This window comes from Manacus candei, unplaced genomic scaffold (genome assembly GCF_025592945.1).
Source record: "Manacus candei isolate 608988 ecotype Guabito, Panama unplaced genomic scaffold, ASM2559294v1 h1tg000249l, whole genome shotgun sequence".
Lineage (NCBI taxonomy): Eukaryota > Metazoa > Chordata > Aves > Passeriformes > Pipridae > Manacus > Manacus candei.
Window position 1 is genome coordinate 9,864 of NW_026138297.1, and position 24,945 is coordinate 34,808.

Below are 24,945 nucleotides of genomic sequence, written 5' to 3' on the forward strand. Positions count from 1 at the left end.
AAAAAATTAAAATCTGGAGAAGAGCCTAAGAGAAATAAAATCAGGAGAGGAGCCTAAAAAAATTAAAATCAGGAGAAGACCCTAAGAAATAAAATCATGATAAGAGTCTAAAAAAAATTAAAATCAGGAGAGGAGCCTAAAAAAATTCAAAACAGGAGAGGAACCTAAAAAAATTAAAATCAGGAGAGGAGCCTAAGAAATAAAATCAGGAGAAGAACCTAAGGGAAATTAAAATCAGGAGAGGAGCCTAAAAAAATTAAAAGCAGGAGTAGAGTCTAAAAAAATTAAAATCAGGAGAAGACCCTAAGAGAAATTAAAATCAGGAGAAGAGCCTAAGAAAAATAAAACCAGGAGAGGAGTCTAAAAAAATTAAAAACAGGAGAAGACCCTAAGAGAAATAAAATCAGGAGAGGAGTCTAAAAAAATTAAAACCAGGAGAGGAGCCTAAAAAAATAAAAATCAGGAGAGAAGCCTAAAAAAATAAAAATCACGAGAGGAACTTAAAAAAAATTAAAATCAGGAGAAGAGCCTAAAAAAATGAAAATCAGGAGAAGAGCCTAAGAAATAAAATCAGGAGAAGAGCCTAAGAGAATTAAAATCAGGAGAGGGGTCTAAAAAAATTAAAATCAGGAGAGGAGCCTAAGAGAATTAAAATCAGGAGAAGACCCTAAGAAATAAAATCAGGAGAAGAGCCTAAGAGAATTAAAATCAGGAGAAGAGCCTAGGAAAATTAAAATCAGGAGAGGAGCCTAAAAAAATTCAAAACAGGAGAGGAACCTAAAAAAATTAAAATCAGGAGAGGAGCCTAAGAAATAAAATCAGGAGAAGAACCTAAGGGAAATTAAAATCAGGAGAGGAGCCTAAAAAAATTAAAAGCAGGAGTAGAGTCTAAAAAAATTAAAATCAGGAGAAGACCCTAAGAGAAATTAAAATCAGGAGAAGAGCCTAAGAAAAATAAAACCAGGAGAGGAGTCTAAAAAAATTAAAAACAGGAGAAGACCCTAAGAGAAATAAAATCAGGAGAGGAGTCTAAAAAAATTAAAACCAGGAGAGGAGCCTAAAAAAATAAAAATCAGGAGAGAAGCCTAAAAAAATAAAAATCACGAGAGGAACTTAAAAAAAATTAAAATCAGGAGAAGAGCCTAAAAAAATGAAAATCAGGAGAAGAGCCTAAGAAATAAAATCAGGAGAAGAGCCTAAGAGAATTAAAATCAGGAGAGGGGTCTAAAAAAATTAAAATCAGGAGAGGAGCCTAAGAGAATTAAAATCAGGAGAAGACCCTAAGAAATAAAATCAGGAGAAGAGCCTAAGAGAATTAAAATCAGGAGAAGAGCCTAGGAAAATTAAAATCAGGAGAGGAGCCTAAAAAAATTAAAATCAGGAGAAGAGCCTAAGAGAAATAAAATCAGGAGAGGAGCCTAAAAAAATGAAAAAACAGGAGAAGAGCCTAAAAAAATTAAAATCAGGAGAAGAGCCTAAAAAAATGAAAATCAGGAGAAGAGCCTAAGAAATAAAATCAGGAGAAGAGCCTAAGAGAATTAAAATCAGGAGAAAAGACTAAAAAATTTAAAATCAGGAGAAGAGCCTAAAAGAATTAAAAACAGGAGGAGAGCCTAAAAAAATTAAAAACAGGAGGAGAGCCTAAGAGAAATAAAATCAGGAGAGGAGCCTAAGAGAATTAAAATCAGGAGAGGGGTCTAAAAAAAATTAAAATCAGGAGAGGAGCCTAAGAGAATTAAAATCAGGAGAGGGGTCTAAAAAAATTAAAATCAGGAGAAGACCCTAAGAAATAAAATCAGGAGAAGAGCCTAAGAGAATTAAAATCAGGAGAAGAGCCTAGGAACAATTAAAAACAGGACAAGATCCTACAAAAATACAATCAGGAGAAGAGCCTAAGAGAAATAAAATCAGGAGAGGAGCCTAAAAAAATGAAAAAACAGGAGAAGAGCCTAAAAAAATTAAAATCAGGAGAAGAGCCTAAAAAATTAAAATCAGGAGAAGAGCCTAAGAAATAAAATCAGGAGAAGAGCCTAAGAGAATTAAAATCAGGAGAGGAGCCTAAGAGAATTAAAATCAGGAGAGGAGCCTAAAAAAATTAAAATCAGGAGAAGAGCCTAAGGGAAATAAAAGCAGGAGAAGAGAGCCGGAGAATTAAAAGGAGGAGAAGAGAGCAAGAGAATTAAAAGGAGGAGAAGAGAGCAAGAGAATTAAAAGGAGGAGAAGAGAGCAAGAGAATTAAAAGGAGGAGAAGAGAGCAAGAGAATTAAAAGGAGGAGAAGAGAGCAAGAGAATTAAAAGGAGGAGAAGAGAGTAAGAGAATTAAAAGGAGGAGAAGAGAGCAAGAGAATTAAAAGGAGGAGAAGAGAGCAAGAGAATTAAAAGGAGGACCAGAGACTAAGAGAAATAAAAGCAGGACAAGAGAGTAAGAGAAAAGCAAGACAAGTGACTAAGAGAAGAGACTAAGAGAAGTGACTAAGAGAAATGAAGGCAAGAGAAGCAAGAGAAGAGAGATGAAGATGAGCAAGGGAAAGAAGGGAAGAGAAAACCAGAAAAGACTACATGACAGAAAATAAAGACAGGAGCCAAAGAGGGGGAAAACCCCCAGAGAGGGGAAAAGTCCCCAAACCTTTATTGCAACTTTATTGAATGACTTGTTGTGACCTTGTGAAATACACAAGGCTAGTACAGAAATTACAACACAGGTTAGTATCCAAGTTACAACACAGGACAGCATACAAGTTACAATACAGTTTACAACACAGGTTAGTATCCAAGTTACAACACAGGACAGCATACAAGTTACAATACAGTTTACAACACAGGTTAGTATCCAAGTTACAACACAGGACAGCATACAAGTTACAATACAGTTTACAACACAGGTTAGTACACAAGTTACAGCACTCCCTCAGGAACCTAGTTCCTGGGAAGGTTCAAAAATCAAAAAATCATCCTGCCTGGCAAAACCCGGGTCCCGGGATGGCCTGCACCCAAACTTTGGTGATGAACATCGCCTCGCAGACCGGTCGGGACCTAGGAAAAAAAACCCCAGCAGGGGGGAAGAAAAAAAAAAATCCCCCAGTTGGGGTTTTTTTATTCTAAAGCTAAAATGCTGTAAAAAAATCCTGAAAGAGAAACAACACAAACAGCGGGTTAGAATACTACATTACAGGGACCCAACCCCTCCATCCCCACACCTCCACCCCTCCCTTAAGCTGCAAGCCAGCCCTGAATATCGGCGCACACTGAAAATGCTGCCTCGGGAACGGGGTTCCCGGGAAGCCTCAAAAACGAAAATATCATCCTGCCTGACAAAACCCAGGTCCCGAGTCGGCCTGTGCCCAAACATTGGTGATGAACATCGCCTCACAGACCGACCAGGACCTAGGAAAAAAAAACCCAGCCGGGAGGAAAAAAAAAATCCCCCGGCTTGGGTTTTTTTATTCTAAAGTTAAAATGGTGGAAAAAATCCTGAAAGAGAAACAAACACAAGGTTAGAGTACTACATTACACGCACCCAACCCCTCCATCACCACACCCTCACCCCTCCCTTGAGCTGCAAGCCAACCCTGAATATCGGTGCACACTCAAAATGCTGCCTTGGGAACATGCTGGTTCCCGGGAAGCCTCAAAAATGAAAAAATCGGCCTGCCTGAAAAAAATCCAGGTCCTGGGTCAGCCTGTGCCCAAACCTTGGTGATGAACATTGCCTCGCAGACCGGCTGGGACCTGGGAAAAAAACCCCAGCCGGGGGGAAAAAAAAAAAAAAAAATCCCCCGGCTGGGGTTTTTTTATTCTAAAGCTAAAATTATCTAACAACAGCCTGAAAGAGAAACAACACAAACACAAGGTTAGAATACTACATTACACACACCCAACCCCTCCACCCCTCCCTTAAGCCGCAAGCCAGCCCTGAATATCGGCGTACGCTCAAAATACTGCCTTGGGAATGGGGTTCCCGGGAAGCTTCAAAAATCAAAAAATCATCCTGCCTGACAAAACCCAGGTCCCAGGTCGGCCTGTGCCCAAACATTGGCGATGAACATCACCTCGCAGACTGGTCAGGACCTAGGAAAAAAAACCCCAGCGGGGGGGGGAAGAAAAAATCCCCTAGTTGGGGTTTTTTTATTCTAAAGCTAAAATGGTGGAAAAAATCCTGAAAGAGAAACAAACACAAGGTTAGAATACTACATTACACACACCCATCCCCTGCATTGCCACGCCTCCACCATACCCCAAAGCCGCAAGCCAACCCTGAATATCGGCACACGCTCAAAACGCTCCCTTGGGAACGTGGTTCCCGTGGAGCCTCAAAAAAAAACTCCAAAAAGAAACAAATTGCCAAGCCTGACAAAACACGCATGCCGCTCATGCCCGAGCACACCCCTCACAGCATTACAAGACAGTATCAAAGACAGAATATCAAAAGTAAAACAAAGTAAGGTACAAAGCTATACAATTCCTAACTGTTGCACAGCAATACAACACTATGACATTCACATACAGAGCAATACAATTGCAAATATAGAAGTATACCAGACAGAACATTACACGGCAATACAAGTGACACGACATAAAAACTGCTACAAACAAAGGCGCAACGATACACAATTCCTGACACACGGAATGCGACGCCGTGACGTTCAGATACGGACCGATACGACTACAACTATACAAGTGTATGATACAGAGTGGTACAAGGCAATACAAATGACAACATAAATGGCGGCTGGACTTTTCCTATTCTAGTTGTAAAATACAATAACTACGCCTAAGAAGCAACCTGCAACACTAAATAAACAGATACGATGCTACACGATGCAGTCCAGAAGTCATTGGGCAGGGACTCCCCGTGGCTCTCAGAAGTTTCCATCGATGATCGCTCGGCCGATCTCTCCCCGGTCTCCGGAAGCTCCGGGAAAACCGATGCCGTCTTTCACCCCAGGAACCTGAGTCGCCTTTGGGTGGTTGTAAGACAAAAGGGAAAGGACTCTGAAGTGTGCCTTCTGTGACCTTGGACTTACCCCCAAACTGAGCCTATACATTTTATAAGCCCAAAGACCCCTGACAAATGCCCATACCATAGACACTGTTTGCTACTCTACCTAGCGGTGACTCTATACACCCAAGCAGGGCATCGCAAGACAATCCTGCTCACAGACTGTACAGTCATAGGCTCAACTGTCTGAGGGAACTGACATGTTGATGTGAGACTGAGCAATATTCTATCTACCCACTGATCCACGTAGCAGGGTAGAGCAGTTCCAGGTTGACCCCAAGTGAGACACCCCATACCTGTGATGACACACACCATGTGACACAATTAAGAGACGAAGGACACAAACATGGAGGAGACAAAGGACGTGACACAGACCGGTACTGCTCTGCCCTGCACACGGGAATCCAATGATACAAAGTAAGCCCTTCCTTTGATGTCTCTAAATAACTTGTTACAGGATACCCAGTGCACCAGACTAATGTCAGAAACCCCTCCTGGCAATGCACATACTTGCTCTGACTCCCAACCCCTCTCTGGGTCTTTGCCCTGCACTTATCTTTCCGAGACCCGGGGCTGTGAATCCATCTTCAATGCACAGGAGGGGCACCTGGGCTGGCTCAGAGGTTCCTGTTGTCATGAGAGTACTCCAAGTCAACTGTGAAAAAGAAAACCATACACAATATCTGAGTAGTGTGGCACCGCGCTGGAACCCCAGTGATCCCCCTACTCACCATCACCGAGGCCCTGACCGGAGTCCAACACTGTGGCTGTCACCTGCCGGGATACCTGAGTAAGTGAGACACAAAATTCGAAGGCATCTCTAAAGCTGCAGTGAATCCCCGCTCCTCCTGCTGCCTCCCCAACTCACCTAGAAAGCTCTTCTCTCTTCAGCTGCTCCCAAGATCGCCCCTGCAAATGAAATGGGTAAATGCTCAAACACTGAGCTCTCAAACATTTAGGGATGGCTCACAAGGAAAGCCAAAAACCTCTAAACCCCATCAGACTGCATGCCAAAGTGTTGCTACACACTGTGAAGTGGACAGACGGCCGCTGCAAGACAACCCAGACATGGAGGCTTGTGTTGATGTACTGCCTCATACTGGCTATCTCGGGCTCCTTTAGCTTGACCTCTGATCGGATGGACCTTCGGCACCTTCAGCAGACGGGCAAAGGGTTGTGCATCGCCTAGAAAAAAAATTAAACAGTTACAACATATATGCATAGATTGACCACATAGATGACATCCTAAAACTAACTCCAAATTCGGTTGGGGAGTAAAATTCTCACCTCGCTCGTCTCCCTGCTGAGCCGCTACACCTCGAGACCGATTGGGCCCCATCTGGAAAATAAAGAACAAAAAGGCACAAGATAAAGGACTCCTATGGCTCAAACGGACATCCTTCATCCAACACCTAATACAACCTTCTTCCCAGACTGCTTCAGCTTGTTTCAGTCTGGGGTACACTGTGTCCACTTATCTGAAAAAAAACAACAAAAAACAAAAGGTTAGTCAGGTCACCCACATGGTCTCTGAGACCTTAACCACTTCAAAGAACTCATTTCCACTGAGCGAGTGAGAACTCTGACCACAGCATACAAGAATAAAAATGACAACCCAGCTTCAAGGCCCTGCTATCCAAGTACCATCAGCTCCACAACACGCAGCTATAATGATTGCACATGAGTTGTGGACACCTGCTCCATCCGGCAGGACCGTACAGCCATCGGTTCGACTGTCTGAGGGAACTGACATGTTGATGTGGGACCCTGAGCAATATTCTATCTACCCACTGATCCACGTAGCAGGGCAGAGCAGTTCCAGGCTGACCCCAAGTGAGACACCCCATACCTGTGATGACACACACCATGTGACACAATTAAGAGACGAAGGACACAAACATGGAGGAGACAAAGGACGTGACACAGACCGGAACTGCTCTGCCCTGCACACGGGAATCCAATGATACAAAGTAAGCCCTTCCTTTGAGGTCTCTAAATAACCTGCTACAGGACACCCACTGCACCATACTAATTGCAAAAATCCCTACAGGCGATGCACATACTTGCCCCGACTCCCAACCCCTCTCTGGGTCTTTGCCCTGCACTTATCTTTCCGAGAGCCGGGGCTGTGAATCCATCTTTGATGCAGAGGAGGGGCACCTGGGCTGGCTCAGAGGTTCCTGTCATCCTGAGAGTACACGGAGTCAACTGCAAGAAAGAAAACCAGACACCGTATCTGAGTAGTGTGGCACGTGGCCCCAGCCCCCATGAGCCCTCTACTCACCGGCACCGAGGCAGGTCCTCGTGTCGCTGGCTCTGACCAGACTTGGACAATATGCTGCCACCTTCCAGGATACCTGAGTGAGTGAGACACAAAATTCGAAGGCATCTCTAAAGCTGCAGTGGATCCCCGCTCTTCCTGCTGCCTCCCCAACTCACCTAGAAGGCTCCTCTCTCTTCAGCTGCTCCCAAGATCACCCCTGCAAATGAAATGGGTAAATGCTCAAACACTGAGCTCTCAAACATTTAGGGATGGCTCACAAGGAAAGCCAAAAACCTCTAAACCCCATCAGACTGCACGCCGAAGCGTTGCTACACACTGTGAAGTGGACAGACGGCCGCTGCAAGACAACCCAGATATGGAGGCTTGTGCTGATGTACTGCCTCATACTGGCTATCTCGGGCTCCTTTAGCTTGACCTCTTATAGGATGGACCTCCGGCACCTTCAGCAGACGGGTAAAGGGTTGTGTATCGCCTAGAAAAAAAATTAAACAGTTACAACATATACGCATAGATTGACCACATAGATGACATCCTAAAACTAACTCCAAATTCGACTGGGGAGTAAAATTCTCACCTCGCTCGTCTCCCTGCTGCGCCGCTACGCCTTGAGACCGATTGGGTCCTATCTGGAAAATAAAAACCAAGAAGGCACAAGATAAAGGACTCCTACAGCTAAAACTGACATCCTTCATCCAACACCCAAGACAACCTTCTTCCCAGGTTGCTTCAACTCGTCTCGGCCTGGGGTACACTGTGTCCACTTATCTGAAAAAAAACAACAAAAAACAAAAGGTTAGTCAGGTCACCCACATGGTCTCTGAGACCTTAACCACTTCAAAGAACTCATTTCCACTGAGCGAGTGAGAACTCTGACCGCAGCATACAAGAATACAAATGACAACCCAGCTTCAAGGCCCTGCTATCCAAGTACCATCAGCTCCACAACACACAGCTATAATGATTGCACACGAGTTATGGACACCTGCTCCATCCAGCAGGACTGTACAGCCATTGGCTCGACTGACTAAGGCAACCGACATGTTGATGTGGGACCCTGAGTAATATTCTATCTACCCACTGATCCACGTAGCAGGGCAGAGCAGTTCCAGGCTGACCCCAAGTGAGACACCCCATACCTGTGATGACACACACCATGTGACACAATTAAGAGACGAAGGACACAAACATGGAGGAGACAAAGGACGTGACACAGACCGGAACTGCTCTGCCCTGCACATGGGAATCCAATGATACAAAGTAAGCCCTTCCTTTGAGGTCTCTAAATAACCTGCTACAGGACACCCATTGCACCATACTAATTGCAAAAATCCCTCCGGGCAATGCACATACTTGCCCCGACTCCCAACCCCTCTCTGGGTCTTTGCCCTGCACTTATCTTTCCGAGACCCGGGGCTGTGAATCCATCTTCAATGCACAGGAGGGGCACCTGGGCTGGCTCAGAGGTTCCTGTTGTCATGAGAGTACTCCAAGTCAACTGTGAAAAAGAAAACCATACACAATATCTGAGTAGTGTGGCACCGCGCTGGAACCCCAGTGATCCCCCTACTCACCATCACCGAGGCCCTGACCGGAGTCCAACACTGTGGCTGTCACCTGCCGGGATACCTGAGTAAGTGAGACACAAAATTCGAAGGCATCTCTAAAGCTGCAGTGAATCCCCGCTCCTCCTGTTGCCTCCCCAACTCACCTAGAAAGCTCTTCTCTCTTCAGCTGCTCCCAAGATCGCCCCTGCAAATGAAATGGGTAAATGCTCAAACACTGAGCTCTCAAACATTTAGGGATGGCTCACAAGGAAAGCCAAAAACCTCTAAACCCCATCAGACTGCACGCCAAAGTGTTGCTACACACTGTGAATTGGACAGACGGCCGCTGCAAGACAACCCAGACATGGAGGCTTGTGTTGATGTACTGCCTCATACTGGCTATCTCGGGCTCCTTTAGCTTGACCTCTGATCGGATGGACCTTCGGCACCTTCAGCAGACGGGCAAAGGGTTGTGCATCGCCTAGAAAAAAAATTAAACAGTTACAACATATATGCATAGATTGACCACATAGATGACATCCTAAAACTAACTCCAAATTCGGCTGGGGAGTAAAATTCTCACCTCGCTCGTCTCCCTGCTGAGCCGCTACACCTCGAGACCGATTGGGCCCCATCTGGAAAATAAAGAACAAAAAGGCACAAGATAAAGGACTCCTATGGCTCAAACTGACATCCTTCATCCAACACCTAATACAGCCTTCTTGCCAGACTGCTTCAGCTTGTTTCAGTCTGGGGTACACTGTGTCCACTTATCTGAAAAAAAAACAACAAAAAACAAAAGGTTAGTCAGGTCACCCACATGGTCTCTGAGACCTTAACCACTTCAAAGAACTCATTTCCACTGAGCGAGTGAGAACTCTGACCGCAGCATACAAGAATACAAATGACAACCCAGCTTCAAGGCCCTGCTATCCAAGTACCATCAGCTCCACAACACGCAGCTATAATGATTGCACACAAGTTATGGACACCTGCTCCATCCGGCAGGACCGTACAGCCATTGGTTCGACTGACTAAGGTAACTGACATGTTGATGTGGGACCCTGAGCAATATTCTATCTACCCACTGATCCACGTAGCAGGGTAGAGCAGTTCCAGGTTGACCCCAAGTGAGACACCCCATACCTGTGATGACACACACCATGTGACACAATTAAGAGACGAAGGACACAAACATGGAGGAGACAAAGGACGTGACACAGACCGGAACTGCTCTGCCCTGCACATGGGAATCCAATGATACAAAGTAAGCCCTTCCTTTGAGGTCTCTAAATAACCTGCTACAGGACACCCATTGCACCATACTAATTGCAAAAATCCCTCCAGGCGATGCACATACTTGCACCGACTCCCAACCCCTCTCTGGGTCTTTGCCCTGCACTTATCTTTCCGAGAGCCAGGGATGTGAATCCATCTTTGATGCAGAGGAGGGGCACCTGGGTTGGCTCAGAGTTTCCTGTCATCCTGAGAGTACTCGGAGTCAACTGCAAGAAAGAAAACCAGACACCATATCTGAGTAGTGTGGCACATGGCCCCAGCCCCGACGATCCCTCTACTCACTGGCACCGAGGCAGGTCCTCATGTCACTGGTTCTTACCAGACTTGGACAATGTGCTGTCATCTTCTGAGATACCTGAGCGAGAGAGAGAAACAATTAGAGGGCATTTCTAAAGCTGCAGTGGATCCCTGCTCCTCCTGCCTCCCCCCCTGACTCACCTCCAATGCTCATCTGCTCCCAAAGGTTACCCGGATGGCACCTGCAATCAGAAAAGCTCAGTGCTTCATTGCTGATCCTTTTAATACTCAGAGATTACCTACAAGGACAGCTCCAGGGGACCAAACCGTGTCCATCTCCTCATTGTGAGTTGGCTTCAGCCCTGTCAGGTTGTCTACATCTCCTGCAAAAAAAACCCCAGAGGCAAATGTGAGTACTGAGATACTGCCCAAGAGTTTGCTGCCCCCACGGCAGTTTCTGTCTGCCACCCCTTGACCGTGACCTCTTACAAGCAGGGTCCCCATCACATTGGACTGTACGTCAGAAGTCAGTGCACTGCCTGGAAAACAAAAAAAACAAGTATGTACACAGATTCACCACAAGTACACCGCCTGCAAAAAAGCATCTAATTTTGTCCTGCAGTCCCTGCTCACCTTCCTCACCAGGCTCACCTTCCCTCTAGTGCCTATCGTCTGCTGGGCCGGTGGCTCTGCATCTTGAAAAAAAAAAACAAAAAAACAAAACTAAACCACCAAACCATCCAAATGATCAAGTAAACCTAGGGCCAAAAGTCATGTCTTGGCTCTGACCTCACATGAGAACCCACCTTCTGACTCTGCTCCTCCAGCCTCTTCTGTTTATCTCTGCTTTACATCCAGTCCCTCTGACGCTGCATAGAAATGAGTTACCAAAGTCAGCCATATAGATGGAGGGACCTTAACTGCTGTGCAATTCTAATTTCTCCTTAGACAAGCCATCTGGGGTCCAAAGACAGCCTGCACAAACAAACACTGACCTAACTTTAAGGCCCTGCCCTCAGTGGCTAAGCCTATCCACAGGTTAACTGGAAAGTCTCCTTTCTACTCCACCTACCCCCAAGTCTGCACTGCAGGGCAGAGCAGTTCCAGGTCCAACACAAACTCCAAGGACACATTTCCCGACAAGTGCTCTGGTGCAACAAGGAGAGAGAACTCTGAGAAAGGACACCGTGATTGTGAATTTTAAGACACAAAACACAGACTGGACAAAGGACACGACACAGACCTGAACGGCTCTGCCCTGCACATTCTACTCCAGTGATGAAAAGTAAACTGCTCCTCCTATGTGTGCCAAGGGCCTCTTAGGGCAGACCCTTTCCCCTGTGCTCATTTGAAAATCCCTCCCTCCTAACCATAAAACTGGACCCAGCTCTCATCCCCTCTCCAGGTGCTAGTCCTCCACTTATCTTTCCCACAGTTGGGGATGTGAATCCATCTTCCATGTAAAGGAAGGACACCTGGCTGGCTCAGAGGGTCCTGTGATCCCTGACTCGGTCGGCTACGAGAAAGAAAACTGGAATTGAGACAAGAGTTCAGCAGCACGTGGGAGATAACCCCGCAATTGGCTACTCACCATCCCCTGAGAGTTTCTCGGGCCACTGGCTCCGACCCCAGTCGGAGGCTGCTGCCATCACCGTGTGCCGTACCTAGGGGAGTGAGAAAAAAAGTGTTGAAAGTAAGGGAGACCCCAGCACCTCCTCACTACCTCCCTGACTCAACCTCAATGCTCCTCCTTTGCCAAACACAGGCTGGATGGCACCTGCAACTGGAAAAGGTCCAGCCTTAATTGATGACCCTCGTAGTATTAGGAGATTACTCACAAGGACAGCTGAAGACCATCAAACCTAACTGGCAGGTGGCTCCAGCCCTCTGAGGCTGCACACATTCTCTGCAAAGTAAAAAAGCCAAAGGCAAATGTACACACTGAGATACTGCCTGAAAGGATGGCTTTCCTGGGGTAGCTCCTACCTACCTCTCCTCCACAGTGACCTCTTACCAGCAGGGGCCCTGAAGCACTGGACTGTCTGTTGGAAGGTGGCAGAACCCCTGGAAAACACAACAAACAAAGCATGTGCACAGATTCACCACAACATCTGTAAAAGACCATTTACTTCTGTCCTGGAGTCAATGCTCACCTTGCTCACCGGGACTCACCTGGATCACCTCCCCTCCGGTGCCTAGAGCCTCCCGGGGCCAGGCCTCTGGATCTGAAAACAAAGAAAAAACAAACCTAAACAACAAAATCCTTAACACAGCGAGTAAACGTGGAGCCAAAAGCCACGTCTTTGTGCTGATGTCAGGTGACCACCCACCTTCTTGCTCTGCTCCTCTGGCCTCTGTTCTGTTCAACTCTGCTTTACACCCTGTCCCTCTGACATGGTAAAGAAACCCTAACTAAAGTCACCCAGATATATGGGGAGAGCTCAAAGAGTCTCCCTTCTCTTTAGGCAAACCACCCAGGGTCACTGCCTGCAGCCAAAGACTGCAGCTGTAATCACACAGAATATCTGGGTGAACGAGAGGAAAACTTAAGTGGTACATCTGAAAAGTCAGTGGATGCCTTCACAGGCATTTAGGGGGCTCCTGGACACTGCTTTCCACCCATACTCCCTTCAAAACACCCCTGGCAATTCCTAAGCTGACACCCAAGCCCTTGCTCCATCTCTGGGCTGTAACCCCCCACTGACTACTTGCAAACCTAGGTGTCTGTAGCCATCCTCAACACAGAGCAGCTTCACCTCGGGATGGGATAACACTTGTGAAAAAATACCAAGCTGCAGTTGAAATGATCAGGAGATCTCAAAAGACGCAAGGCTCCTAAGGAAAAGAAAACAAGATAACAAATTAGAAAAGTACCTTACCGACACAGCACACAAAATTATTAAATTTAAAAACCTTGCATTTGAGTGTAATCCTCTTCATTACCCTATATAGCTCTGCTATATATTTTAAGACTTTACTGTTTGAAAAGCATAAAGCTTTTATCATGTACATCTGACCTTCCACAGACAGCTCCTTTCCCCTTTCAGTACAAAATTATTTTCATGGAATCACTCAATAGGAAGTGCCCAGGAACCCCAGATTGTTCTTTCCAGAACAGAAAATAAACAGAGGAAAGGAGCTTTGCACAAGTGTAACATACTCCAGAACAGACCTGATTTTAGTTTTACTCTTTGTGTTCAAATACTCCATAGAAAAGCTTCAGCAGGAGAGCTGGCACATTCCCAAGAGTATCCTGAAAGTCCCTTTCACAAGGGGCATAGGAAAATCGCAGTTATATGAGTCCCTTGTGCCTGCAGATGCCTGGGGATCCTCTCCATCCACCTTGTGCTCTCCCAACAGCAGAAAGGGTGCTGAGACAGAAGGAAGGAAACCTTTAGCATAAAGCTGGGGAGGAACATAAAGCTTCCTTTCCTGGGGAGCTTTGTGAAGTCTGCAGATGAGAAAGGGAAAATTTGCATCTCCTTTGGTACAGGTGTCAACAGAGGCTAAAACATTTTGCTTTTTTCAGACAACTGTGCCCTTTTTGGCTCCCTGGCAGCTCCAATGGCACCAGAACCCCCTTCCTGCACACCCACGGCTGTCACACTCAGGCACCCACACACCTTTGCTCCAGCCCACACATGGCCAACATTTCCTCACCCTGGACATCCCAAGGGGAGTATTTTTGTTAGAGAGCACAGCAACCCACCTGTCCTTGCAAACTGCCTCCCTGCAAAAAAGGAATCATTTTTCCTGGACACTTCCCCCACAGTCAAGGTCTTTTAAAACTGTGCCGAGACCACACCAAAGATGGCGGCCGTGGCCCAGAAGTCCACCCTTACGCCACACTCAAGATGGCGCCACCAGGACCGGAACTTAGCCGAGGCCACACTTAAGATGGCGGCCTCCAAACCTGGAGGTTTGGAGGCCAAAACCTCCACCAAACCTGCTCATGTCCCCTCCCAGCTTCTGCCTGTCCTTGCATTTAAAGGCATGGGCACATTCTATCTTCCAACAGCAAACCCCAGCTCCTCACTGGGAGTATAAGCCCTGCTCTTACCTGGACAGACTCCCGGGCTCGGCACAGCTGTGGCTCATGGAGCAGCTTCCCAAGGCCGTTCTCTCTCCCAGCAGGAAGCACAACTCGCCTCCACACCAGGGGAAACCACGAGTGAGGCTGCAAATGGACACAGAACGAGCAAAAAGCATTAACGCAGCACAAAAAAACCAAGTTAAAGCAGTCTTTGCCTCATAACCCTGCACGGGGAAAGGGTTTGGAATTTCAAAGCAAAACCTGAGACACCCAGAGAGCACAGGCCCCACAGCCATGCCACGGCTCTCCCCGGGGTTACCCGGCAGGTAACGGGCTTACCCGGCCCCCGCTGTCCAGCACAACGCGCACCTAAACGCCCCCCAGCTCCCCCGGTCCATAAACCCAGCGGACAAGGCGCTCTCACCTCCGCAGCCCGGGCAGCAGCTGGGCCCCACCCTCAGCCCTCACACACAACCGGCCACACCTGCCCCGCCGACCCTTCTATACCGCGGGCCAGCAGCGCTGCCCAATCAGCACTCGAGCGCCTCCGCCCAATCCCAGCCCGCCTGGCCCTGCGGCCCCCCCCCCGCCCGCTCAGCCCGACCCCGCCCCTCCGCGCGGCCCCGCTCCCCGTTCCCTCAGCGCGCCTCCCGCCGCAGCCCCGGCAGGCGCTGCTGGGGCCGGGGAAGGGCGGGTGGGAGCTCCGCGGTCACGGCCCGTCTGGGAGCTCTCCCGGGACAAGGGGACCGAGGCGGGCAGCGGGGACGCGGGGTTCTTGGGGGCGGGCAGGGCGGGGCCGGGCGGCGGGGCCGGCGCGAGCCGGGGGGCGGGCCTGGGCGAGTCTAGGGGCGGGGCCGGCGCGATCCCGCGGCGCTTCGCTCTGGGCTCTGGGGTTGTTCCGGGCTGGTTTTGGGGGACTGCGCACACGCTGCCCTGGTCACAGCCCCGTCCCAGCTCGCTGCACTCCCCGCACCCCTTGCTCAGCTCCGCGGGGATTTGTGCCTCCTCTGAAGGTGGCAAATGTCTGCAAAGCCAGTCGGGAAGCCAGAGAGCTGCAGCCCCCGGGCCCCGCCGCGGCTTCCCCGCCCTCACCCGGCACTTCCCGCACGTCCCGCCCCGCAGCGCCGCTCCCGCTGCCGCCCTCGAACACAAGGAACGAACCCCCGTGCCCCCAGCACAGGCCGGTCCCTCCCCGGCAGCCTCGGCAGCGCCGGGAGCGGCCGCAGCCCCCAAGGACGGGCGGGGCGCGCCGGGAGGGGCCGCGCGGGGCGGGGGCGGGTCCCGCGGCTGCGACCCCGCGGGGAACGGACCCCCGGGCCGGCCCCGTCCGGCCCCGCCGCTGGCCCTGCTCGGCCACCGCCCCTCGCCCACAGTTTTAACGTTAGAGAGCCAAGATTTAACCCAGAGCGCTGCAAGCTCCCAAGTGCAGGGGATTTCCATAGACTTGTTATTTTTCTCTTTTTAATGACCACATGGCTAAAGTCAGGGAAATACAATCAGCATTCCCTAAACACCATCACTTCTACATCCACCTGCGATCAGGGGCCGATGGGCAGCATCCTGGCCTGGACGGGCTGCAGGGATGGTGTGAAGGCCACTGTTCCCCAGGTTTGAAGGACTCTGGCCATGATTCCCGGGCCCGTGGACAGAAAGCCCAGAGCCAACGGGAACTCCAGCCAGCTGCAGGTAGATGTTACTCTGTCCCAGTTTGCCAGGGGTGGGCACGAAGGTGCCCTTCCCCGTTTGGAAGTGGAAGTCGTCCCCTGTGCAGAGCCCGCTCTGATCCTCGGCCTCGTGGGAGCCAATTCCCTTGTCCCAGCCCACTTCCTGCAGAGAAGAAAGGGAAAGATTGCACATAAGGGACACATTCTTCCCTGGGAGGGTGGGGAGGTGTCCTGGCACAGAGAAGTTGTGGCTGCCCCATCCCTGGAAGTGGCCAAGGCCAGGCTGGATGTCTATTAGAAGGTGTCCCTGCCTGTGGCAGGGGGTGGAAGCAGATGATCCCTGAGATCCTTTCCAACCCAAACCACTCCAGGATCCCAGGATGATTCCATGCTCTCTCTCTGCATTTATTTGGCATCATTTCCTCTCAAAAACAACATCTGCGATTTAGTTGATTGCTAAAGCCATCATTTTAAAATCATCCCAGGAATCCAAAGGGACTGGAAAACACACAGAAATCATTCCTGCACCCACCAAATCAGTAGGAATTGGAACCCGATTCCCTCATCTCTCTCCTTGTTCTTCTTGGCTGGAAAACCTGATGATCCCCACTGGCTATTTTTAGGCTGCTTTTCTTCCACAGCTCCTTTCCTCCCGGCTGAAACCTCCTGGCATCTTCAGGGCTTATCTGGAGGGAAGCCCCTCTGAAGTATTTCCTCTCGTGGCAATTCTGTGGGATGAAGAAGTAAAAAAAGCACATCAAGAGCTCCTTCTACCCCCTTCCCTCGCAAACACCCTCCCAGTTTGTCCTTGGCAGCTCCATCCCCCCGGCAGCCGCACCCGACGCTTCGGCTCCGCTGGGAAAGGGACAGCAAGTGCAGAAGCAAGTTCAGGTCTGGGCAGGGGCTCCCTGGGGAACGGCACTTCAGTGCTTTAGTCCGTGGCCTTTCCTGCTGCCCTCCCTCCTGGAGGCAGAGGATGACCCGTCCCTTGTTTCTCCCACGCTGGCAGACCCAGGTCCTGCTCCTTTGGCCCCACTTTTCTTAGCAGACCCGGCATCATTTCCCAGGGTCCCCAGGAAACTTCTGCACTCGACCCATCGCTAAGTGCAGAGCACAGGGCGAGGGAAGGACAAATTTCTCGGCACCCAACCCCTAAAATTTTCCTTCTCCGCAGCACGCTCCCGTTCCCGCTGTCTCTGGAGGTGCCCGCACGAGTCCTCCTTCTCCCAGCACCTAAGAGAATGTCCTTTTCACCCAGGTCCTGCTTACCGTCGTCCAACAAAACACGCTGACAACATTTTTCACGATGCCAGTGGAGAGATATTAGAGCACACTGCACAGGGAACCCATCCCTGCAAGTGTACCAGGCCAGGCTGGACGGGACTCGGAGCAACCGGGGACAGTGGAAGGTGTCCCTGCCCACGGAAGACAGGCTGGCCTTTGAAGGTCCCCTTCAAACCAAATCGCTCTGGGATTCCCCTCCAAAATCACTCCCAAAGAGACACAGCAATCAAAGCAGAGGGACTGCACTCCCAGCTTTTCTTACCTGCAGGCACACACAGCACAGCACGTTGGACAGAAAAGCCACAGGGTTAGTCCTGCCAGAGGCGTCCGGCACACCCACGGCGACCGAAGGGAAAGAGGGAGCCTGGGAACACGGAGTAAAAGACACCTTAATTAGGACTACACTGAGCCATAGCCAGGGCATTCCCACAGACAGCTTCACCGTCCAGTTGTCCAAAAAGCACTCACCGAGGCCTCAGGTAGGATGGTTCCTGACGCTGAGCAGGTGAATACCTCCCTGGAAGCCCGCTCTGCTCCTGCCAGGCACTGGGGCTCACCCAGAGGGGCTTTGCCAAGCATCCAAGGGAAATTAAAATTACAGCCTGGGCAAAGGCGCTTCCCGCAGGACCGCTCCTGGCCAAGGCCACCGGTCCGTGCAAGTCAGACCACTGACCACGCAGGGCTGGGGATTTTCAGGGGCACGCTTCCAGCTTTTATTCTCCAGAAACTCCAGTTCTTCCTGGCACCGCTTGCCAGAAAGTCTTCCCCTGTTGGAAGAGGTCACTTTAGTCTTTCGAGGGGCCAGATTGCCAAAGCCCGGCCAGTCCGTTCCCACAAGGAAAGGTAGCTTTGTCTTGTACAAGATACTGGGGGGGGGGGAAGACACAAAAGTTTAATTTAAAAGAACTGCCTAGAATAGAAAGCAATTCAAACATAAGGCAGACAAGACTCGTGCAAAACTGAATTACATTGGACTTCAAAGGAGAATTCTTTCCCTCTGCACCTCAGAGAACCCCAATTTTCACCCAGGTCCCGCATACCATCGTCACACAAAACGTGCTGACAAAATTTTTCAGGATGCCAGTGGAGAGATATCAGAGCACACTGCACAGGGAACCCGAGGCCGCCCCTGGATCCCTGCAAGTGTTCCAGGCCAGGCTGGATGGGACTTGGAGCATCCAACCGGGGATGAGAGGGGAAGGTGTCCCTGCCCACGGAAGACAGGCTGGCCTTTGAAGGTCCCCTTCAAACCAAATCGCTCTGGGATTCCCCTCCAAAATCACTCCCAAAGAGACACAGCAATCAAAGCAGAGGGACTGCACTCCCAGCTTTTCTTACCTGCAGGCACACACAGCACAGCACGTTGGACAGAAAAGCCACAGGGTTAGTCCTGCCAGAGGCGTCCGGCACACCCACGGCGACCGAAGGGAAAGAGGGAGCCTGGGAACACGGAGTAAAAGACACCTTAATTAGGACTACACTGAGCCATAGCCAGGGCATTCCCACAGACAGCTTCACCGTCCAGTTGTCCAAAAAGCACTCACCGAGGCCTCAGGTAGGATGGTTCCTGACGCTGAGCAGGTGAATACCTCCCTGGAAGCCCGCTCTGCTCCTGCCAGGCACTGGGGCTCACCCAGAGGGGCTTTGCCAAGCATCCAAGGGAAATTAAAATTACAGCCTGGGCAAAGGCGCTTCCCGCAGGACCGCTCCTGGCCAAGGCCACCGGTCCGTGCAAGTCAGACCACTGACCACGCAGGGCTGGGGATTTTCAGGGGCACGCTTCCAGCTTTTATTCTCCAGAAACTCCAGTTCTTCCTGGCACCGCTTGCCAGAAAGTCTTCCCCTGTTGGAAGAGGTCACTTTAGTCTTTCGAGGGGCCAGATTGCCAAAGCCCGGCCAGTCCGTTCCCACAAGGAAAGGTAGCTTTGTCTTGTACAAGATACTGGGGGGGGGGAAGACACAAAAGTTTAATTTAAAAGAACTGCCTAGAATAGAAAGCAATTCAAACATAAGGCAGACAAGACTCGTGCAAAACTGAATTACATTGGACTTCAAAGGAGAATTCTTTCCCTCTGCACCTCAGAGAACCCCAATTTTCACCCAGGTCCCGCATACCATCGTCACACAAAACGTGCTGACAAAATTTTTCAGGATGCCAGTGGAGAGATATCAGAGCACACTGCACAGGGAACCCGAGGCCGCCCCTGGATCCCTGCAAGTGTTCCAGGCCAGGCTGGATGGGACTTGGAGCATCCAACCGGGGATGAGAGGGGAAGGTGTCCCTGCCCACGGAAGACAGGCTGGCCTTTGAAGGTCCCCTTCAAACCAAATCGCTCTGGGATTCCCCTCCAAAATCACTCCCAAAGAGACACAGCAATCAAAGCAGAGGGACTGCACTCCCAGCTTTTCTTACCTGCAGGCACACACAGCACAGCACGTTGGACAGAAAAGCCACAGGGTTAGTCCTGCCAGAGGCGTCCGGCACACCCACGGCGACCGAAGGGAAAGAGGGAGCCTGGGAACACGGAGTAAAAGACACCTTAATTAGGACTACACTGAGCCATAGCCAGGGCATTCCCACAGACAGCTTCACCGTCCAGTCACACAAAAAGCACTGACCTCCCAGGGCCTCAGTTGGGATGGCTCCTGACGCTGACACCTCCGCTTGCCCTGGGGGGTCAAGAATAACATGCCTGGGAAGAAGTCACCCCCAACAACAAAAAGGGAAAATTAGTGAAGCACGGGGTCCTCTTCTGACTAGATTGCCACCAGCATTCCATAGCAAATGCCACGACTGTTCTGTTACAGACGAGAAAAGCCTGTTCTCCCAAACAAACAGCGAGGAGATTTATGGGCACGCCTGAAAATTTCCTGTGAGGAACTTTTTGTAACTAAGGAGCAGGTGCTATCTTGAGTTGAAGGCACCAATTTGACAGACACTTAGGACAGCAAACTCTTCAGCAGAGCAATTAACTGCTGCCTATTTGAACAGCAGGGGAGAGAAAATGACAGTCGAAGGGCAGACAAGAAAAGCAGAACTGGAATCAGCAGACTTTTCTTCCATCTCTCCCGAGAAAGTCTAGTTTGTCTGTTCTAATAATTCTATGCCCTTTTCTACATGAAACTTACACCAAGGCTGAAAAAAACAACTAGAAAACACAGAGAGAAGCTTTTTAGAATTTCACGGGATTTTCCCAAACCGATGCCAGAAAAGCAGAACTCGGTAGAATGTACTCACCTCGAGGCCTTTGGTCTTTTCTTCCCTAAGCTTCGTCACCTGATTGAAAAAGCAGAGTAGACTCGGTATTTAGGCTCACAACAGGAAAACCTCCCCTTCGTTTCCTAAAAGAAACTACATTAATCTGCACAGCTGCAGGCGCGTCTCCAGATGTTAAAGCCTTTCAGCTTTTCAGAGGGTGAGAATGCCCTGCTAAGGAAGGCTGCAAAATGCTCGGAGCCTGCACAGGTCCAAGAGCCCCTTGATTTTGTCTGTGTTCCAGTCCCTGGCTAAAGAAACGGTAGAACAAGCGCAGTTGTTCCTTGCCTCTTCCCTAAGAGGTTCGGCCAGGTGCTGGGCCAGCCCGGGCACTCCGGGGGAAGGCCGGCAGTGCCCAAGCAGCGCCGCTTTGCCAGGGGCGTCGCTTGCAAGAGCGCCGCCGAGCGCCGGGCCCTGCCTCACAGTCGCCGCCTGGCGGACACGGCCGGGAGCGGCACTGCAGCCGCGCGCGGCGCTGCAGCCGCGCGCCCCCCCCCCCTTGGCGAGACCCGCGGCGCCTTTCGCGCGTACGGGCCTTTCTTCCCTAAAACCTGCCCTTGCCTAGAAAAAGCTGAGCAATTCACAGAGTTGCTGTTTCCAGCCCAGCTTCCCAAAGGATTTCTCTCTCCCGGCAGCACAGACAGGGTCCCCGAGGCAGCGGAGACCCTCCCCGCGGGGGGGTGTGGTGCGTGTGCAATGCCAGGACACATCCGAACCCTCCCCTGCGGCGGCACGCAGGTGCAAGTTTCTCCGCAGAGGCGAGCAACTTGCCTGTCGCTTCCCCGGCCTGCAGTCCCCGATGGCCGCGGGAGAAGCAGAAGAGCGGCCGCGCCCCCCCCTCCGACACGCCCAGCTTACCCCGGGGCCGATCTCCGTCGGATCTGCCGCCGTGGGCCGCTTCCGGGGGGGGGAAGGCGGCGGCGCAGCCCCGATAACATCTCCAGGGCACGGCGGGAGCGGGAGCGGGGGCGGGGGCGGGAGCGGGAGGGGAGCGGGAGCGGGAGCGGGAGCGGAGCGGAGCGGAGCGGAGCAGGACGAGCGGGCGGCGCGGCGCGGCGCGGCGCGGCGTGGGCGCGTGGGGTCCTGAGACGGGGGCTGCCCGCGCCAGTGCCTGCCGCCGCCCACGAACCTGCCGCCCGCGCCCGGCGCCGCCGAGCGCCCCGCCCTGTCCCCGCAGCGGGAAGCGGCGCGGCGAGACGGCGCTGCGGGCGCGGGGCGGGGGTCCGGGTCGCGGCGGAGGTCAGGCAACAGGATAAACGCCTCTCTGAGGCGAGGGGGCCTCTCGCCGCCATCTTTAGTGTGGTCGTTCCGGTCCTGGCGGCGCCGTCTTTACTGTGGGCTTGGCGGACTTCCGGGCCGGGGCCTTGGAGGACTTCCGGTCGCTCTCTACTTCTGGTGACCGACTTTACCCAAATTAGCGTCCCTCCTCGCTAATTTCTGCGCTTTCACTCCAAGAAATCTTCACGTTATTCCCCCCACACACACCCCGGGAGAGACGGGAGACCGCGAGTCCCACCGTGCCGCCGGAACCGGCCCTTAATTCGAGCAGGGAGCGCTGCACCGGCACGAGAGCCACTGCGCATGCGTCGCCGGTCCCTCTCCTGCCTGCCCTTACTTACCACGTGATCGCCGGCGTCTTGCCAACGACTGCGCATGCGTTGTTTATTATTTTTTCAATGCAGATTTTGCTTTCCGTCAGCAGGTGGCAGTATTTCATATCAGATATATGTGCAATTCTTTTTCTGTGTCACCAGATGGCAGTGTTGCTATGCGATTTTTTACTTATTGCCTTTTTTTTGTTTTATAACCGTATTTGTTGATGTAGTTCTTTTGGGAAATCGGATAATTGGCTTGTAATTGCTGAGCGGTTTGAAAATTTACTGGTGTAATTAGGCTCTTCTCCTGGTTTTAATTCTCTAGGCTCTTCTCCTAAGAGAATTAAAATCAGGGGAAGAGCCTAAAAAAAAAAAAATGAATATCAGGAGAAGAGCCTAAAAAATAAAAATCAGGAGGAGAGCCCACGAGAATTAAAATCAGGAGAAGAACCTAAGAGAATTAAAATCAGGACAAGAGCCTTAAAAAAATGAAAATCAGGAGAAGAGCCTTTAAAAAATTAAAATCGGGAGAAGAGCCTTTAAAAAATAAAAATCAGGAGAAGAGCCTAAGAGAATTAAAGTCAGAAGAAGAGCCTAAGAGAAATAAAACCAGGAGAGGAGCCTAAACAAATTATAATCAGGAGAAGAGCCTAAAAAAATGAAAATCAAGAGAAGAGCCTTAAAAAATGAAAATCGGGAGAGAGCCTAAAAAAAAAAAAAAAACAGGAGAAGAGCCTAAGAGAATTAAAATCAGGAGAAGAACCTAAACAAATTAAAATCCGGAGAAAAGCCTAAAAAAACTAAAATCTGGAGAAGAGCCTAAAAAAATAAAAATCCGGACAAGAGCCTAAAACAATAAAAATCAGGAGAAGAGCCTTAAAAAATAAAAATCAGGAGAAGAGCCTAAGAGAAATAAAACCAGGAGAGGAGCCTAAACAAATTAAAATCTGGAGAAGATCCCATAAAATAAAAATCAGGAGAAGAACCTAAAAAAATAAAAATCAAGAGAAGAGCCTTAAAAAATGAAAATCGGGAGAGAGCCTAAAAAAAAAAAATCAGGAGAAGAGCCTAAGAGAATTAAAGTCAGGACAAGAGCCTCAAAAAATTAAAGTCGGGACAAGAGCCCTAAAAAAATTAAAATCGGGACAGGAGCCCTAAAAAAATTAAAATCGGGACAAGAGCCCAAGAGAATTAAAATTGGGACAAGAGCCTTAAAAAAATTAAAATCGGGACAGGAGCCTTAAAAGAATTAAAATCAGGACAAGAGCCCAAGAGAATTAAAATCAGGACAAGAGCCTAAGAGAATTAAAATCAGAAGAAGAGCCTAAGAGAATTAAAATCAGGAGAAGAGAGCAAAAGAAATAAAAGCAAGAAAACAATAGAGGTTATTTCTAAAGCTGCAGTGCATCCCCGATCCTCCTTCTGCATCCCCGACTCACCTCCAATGCCTGGACGCTTCCAAACGTTACCCGGATGGCTGTTGCCATCACTAAAGTTCTGTGCCTCGCTGCTCATCCTTTTAAAACTCGGAGCTTGCAGACAAGGACAGCTCAAGACGACCAATCTGAGTCAGTCGCCCCATCGTGAGATGGTTCCTGCAGTCACGAGGTTACTCGGAGTCAACTACAAGAAAGAAAACCATAAGCGATATGTGAGTTGTGTGGCACGGAGCTCGAACCCCAGTGATCCCCCTACTCACCATCACCGAGACCCTGACCGGAGTCCGACACTGTGGCTGTCACCTTCCGGGATACCTGAGTGAGTGAGACACAAAATTCGAAGGCATCTCTAAAGCTGCAGTGAATCCCCGCTCCTCCTGCTGCCTCCCCAACTCACCTAGAAGGCTCCTCTCTCTTCAGCTGCTCCCAAGATCGCCCCTGCAAATGAAATGGGTAAATGCTCAAACACTGAGCTCTCAAACATTTAGGGATGGCTCACAAGGAAAGCCAAAAACCTCTAAACCCCATCAGACTGCAGACTGAAGCATTGCTATACACCGTGAAGTGGACAGACAGCCGCTGCAAGACAACCCAGACATGGAGGCTTGTGCTGACGTACTGCCTCATACTGGCTATCTCGGGCTCCTTTAGCTTGACCTCTGATCGGATGGACCTTCGGCACCTTCAGCAGATGGGCAAAGGGTTATGTATGGAAAAAAAAATTAAGCAGTTACAACATATATGCATAGATTGACCAACTAGACAACATCCTAAAACTAACTCCAAATTCGGTTGGGGAGTAAAATTCTCACCTCGCTCGTCTCCTTGCTGAGCTGCTACCCCTCGAGACCGCTTGGGCCCCATCTGGAAAATAAAAAACAAAAAGGCACAAGGTAAAGGACTCCTATGGCTAAAACTGCCATCCTTCATCCAACACCCAAGACAACCTTCTTCCTAGGCTGCTTCAACTTGTCTCGGTCTGGGGTACACTGTGTCCACTTATCTGAAAAAAAACAACAAAAAACAAAGGGTTAGTCAGGTCACCCACATGGTCTCTGAGACCTTAACCACTTCAAAGAACTCATTTCCACTGAGCAAGGGAGAACTCAGTCCCAGTCCAGTTCCCCCAAGTGCCCCCAGGGCCTCTCCAGTGGCCTCAGTTGTACTGGGAAGGGACTGGGGAGGGACTGGGAATGACTTAGGAGGGACTGGGATGGGACTAGGCAAACTGGGGAAGGACTGGGTTGCACTGCGAGAGCACACTTGGGAGGGAAAGGAGGTGGTGGGTTGCACTGGGGGAACTGGGGAGAG

General features: G+C 50.1%; 4 long non-coding RNA genes across 8 annotated transcripts; all 4 read right to left on the reverse strand.

Moving 5' to 3' along the window:
• Nucleotides 1–5,422: 5,422 nt before the first annotated feature.
• Nucleotides 5,423–9,549, reverse strand: LOC127464641 (uncharacterized). Of its 4 annotated transcripts, none has more exons than XR_007901491.1 (4): nucleotides 9,411–9,549; nucleotides 7,439–7,755; nucleotides 7,284–7,356; nucleotides 6,505–7,207 (listed from the first exon to the last, which is right to left on the reverse strand). It is a non-coding gene; the product is annotated as an uncharacterized LOC127464641 (long non-coding RNA). The 4 variants fall into 4 exon arrangements; XR_007901493.1 differs by having other exon boundaries at nucleotides 6,505–7,356; nucleotides 7,439–7,479; nucleotides 7,600–7,755; nucleotides 9,411–9,547; XR_007901492.1 differs by lacking the exons at nucleotides 6,505–7,207; nucleotides 7,284–7,356 and adding an exon at nucleotides 5,423–5,785 and having other exon boundaries at nucleotides 9,411–9,548.
• A 393-nt stretch (nucleotides 9,550–9,942) lies between these two features.
• LOC127464643 (uncharacterized) lies at nucleotides 9,943–10,709 on the reverse strand. Its single transcript, XR_007901496.1, has 3 exons — nucleotides 10,565–10,709; nucleotides 10,446–10,481; nucleotides 9,943–10,332 (listed from the first exon to the last, which is right to left on the reverse strand). It is a non-coding gene; the product is annotated as an uncharacterized LOC127464643 (long non-coding RNA).
• Nucleotides 10,710–10,862: 153 nt separating this feature from the next.
• LOC127464642 (uncharacterized) lies at nucleotides 10,863–13,245 on the reverse strand. 2 transcript variants are annotated; one of them, XR_007901495.1, is made up of 4 exons: nucleotides 12,517–13,245; nucleotides 12,202–12,427; nucleotides 11,170–12,027; nucleotides 10,863–11,058 (listed from the first exon to the last, which is right to left on the reverse strand). It is a non-coding gene; the product is annotated as an uncharacterized LOC127464642 (long non-coding RNA). The 2 variants fall into 2 exon arrangements; XR_007901494.1 differs by having other exon boundaries at nucleotides 11,170–12,427.
• Nucleotides 13,246–13,626: 381 nt separating this feature from the next.
• Nucleotides 13,627–14,962, reverse strand: LOC127464644 (uncharacterized). Its single transcript, XR_007901497.1, has 3 exons — nucleotides 14,766–14,962; nucleotides 14,424–14,540; nucleotides 13,627–13,734 (listed from the first exon to the last, which is right to left on the reverse strand). It is a non-coding gene; the product is annotated as an uncharacterized LOC127464644 (long non-coding RNA).
• Between the last annotated feature and the right edge of the window lie 9,983 nt (nucleotides 14,963–24,945).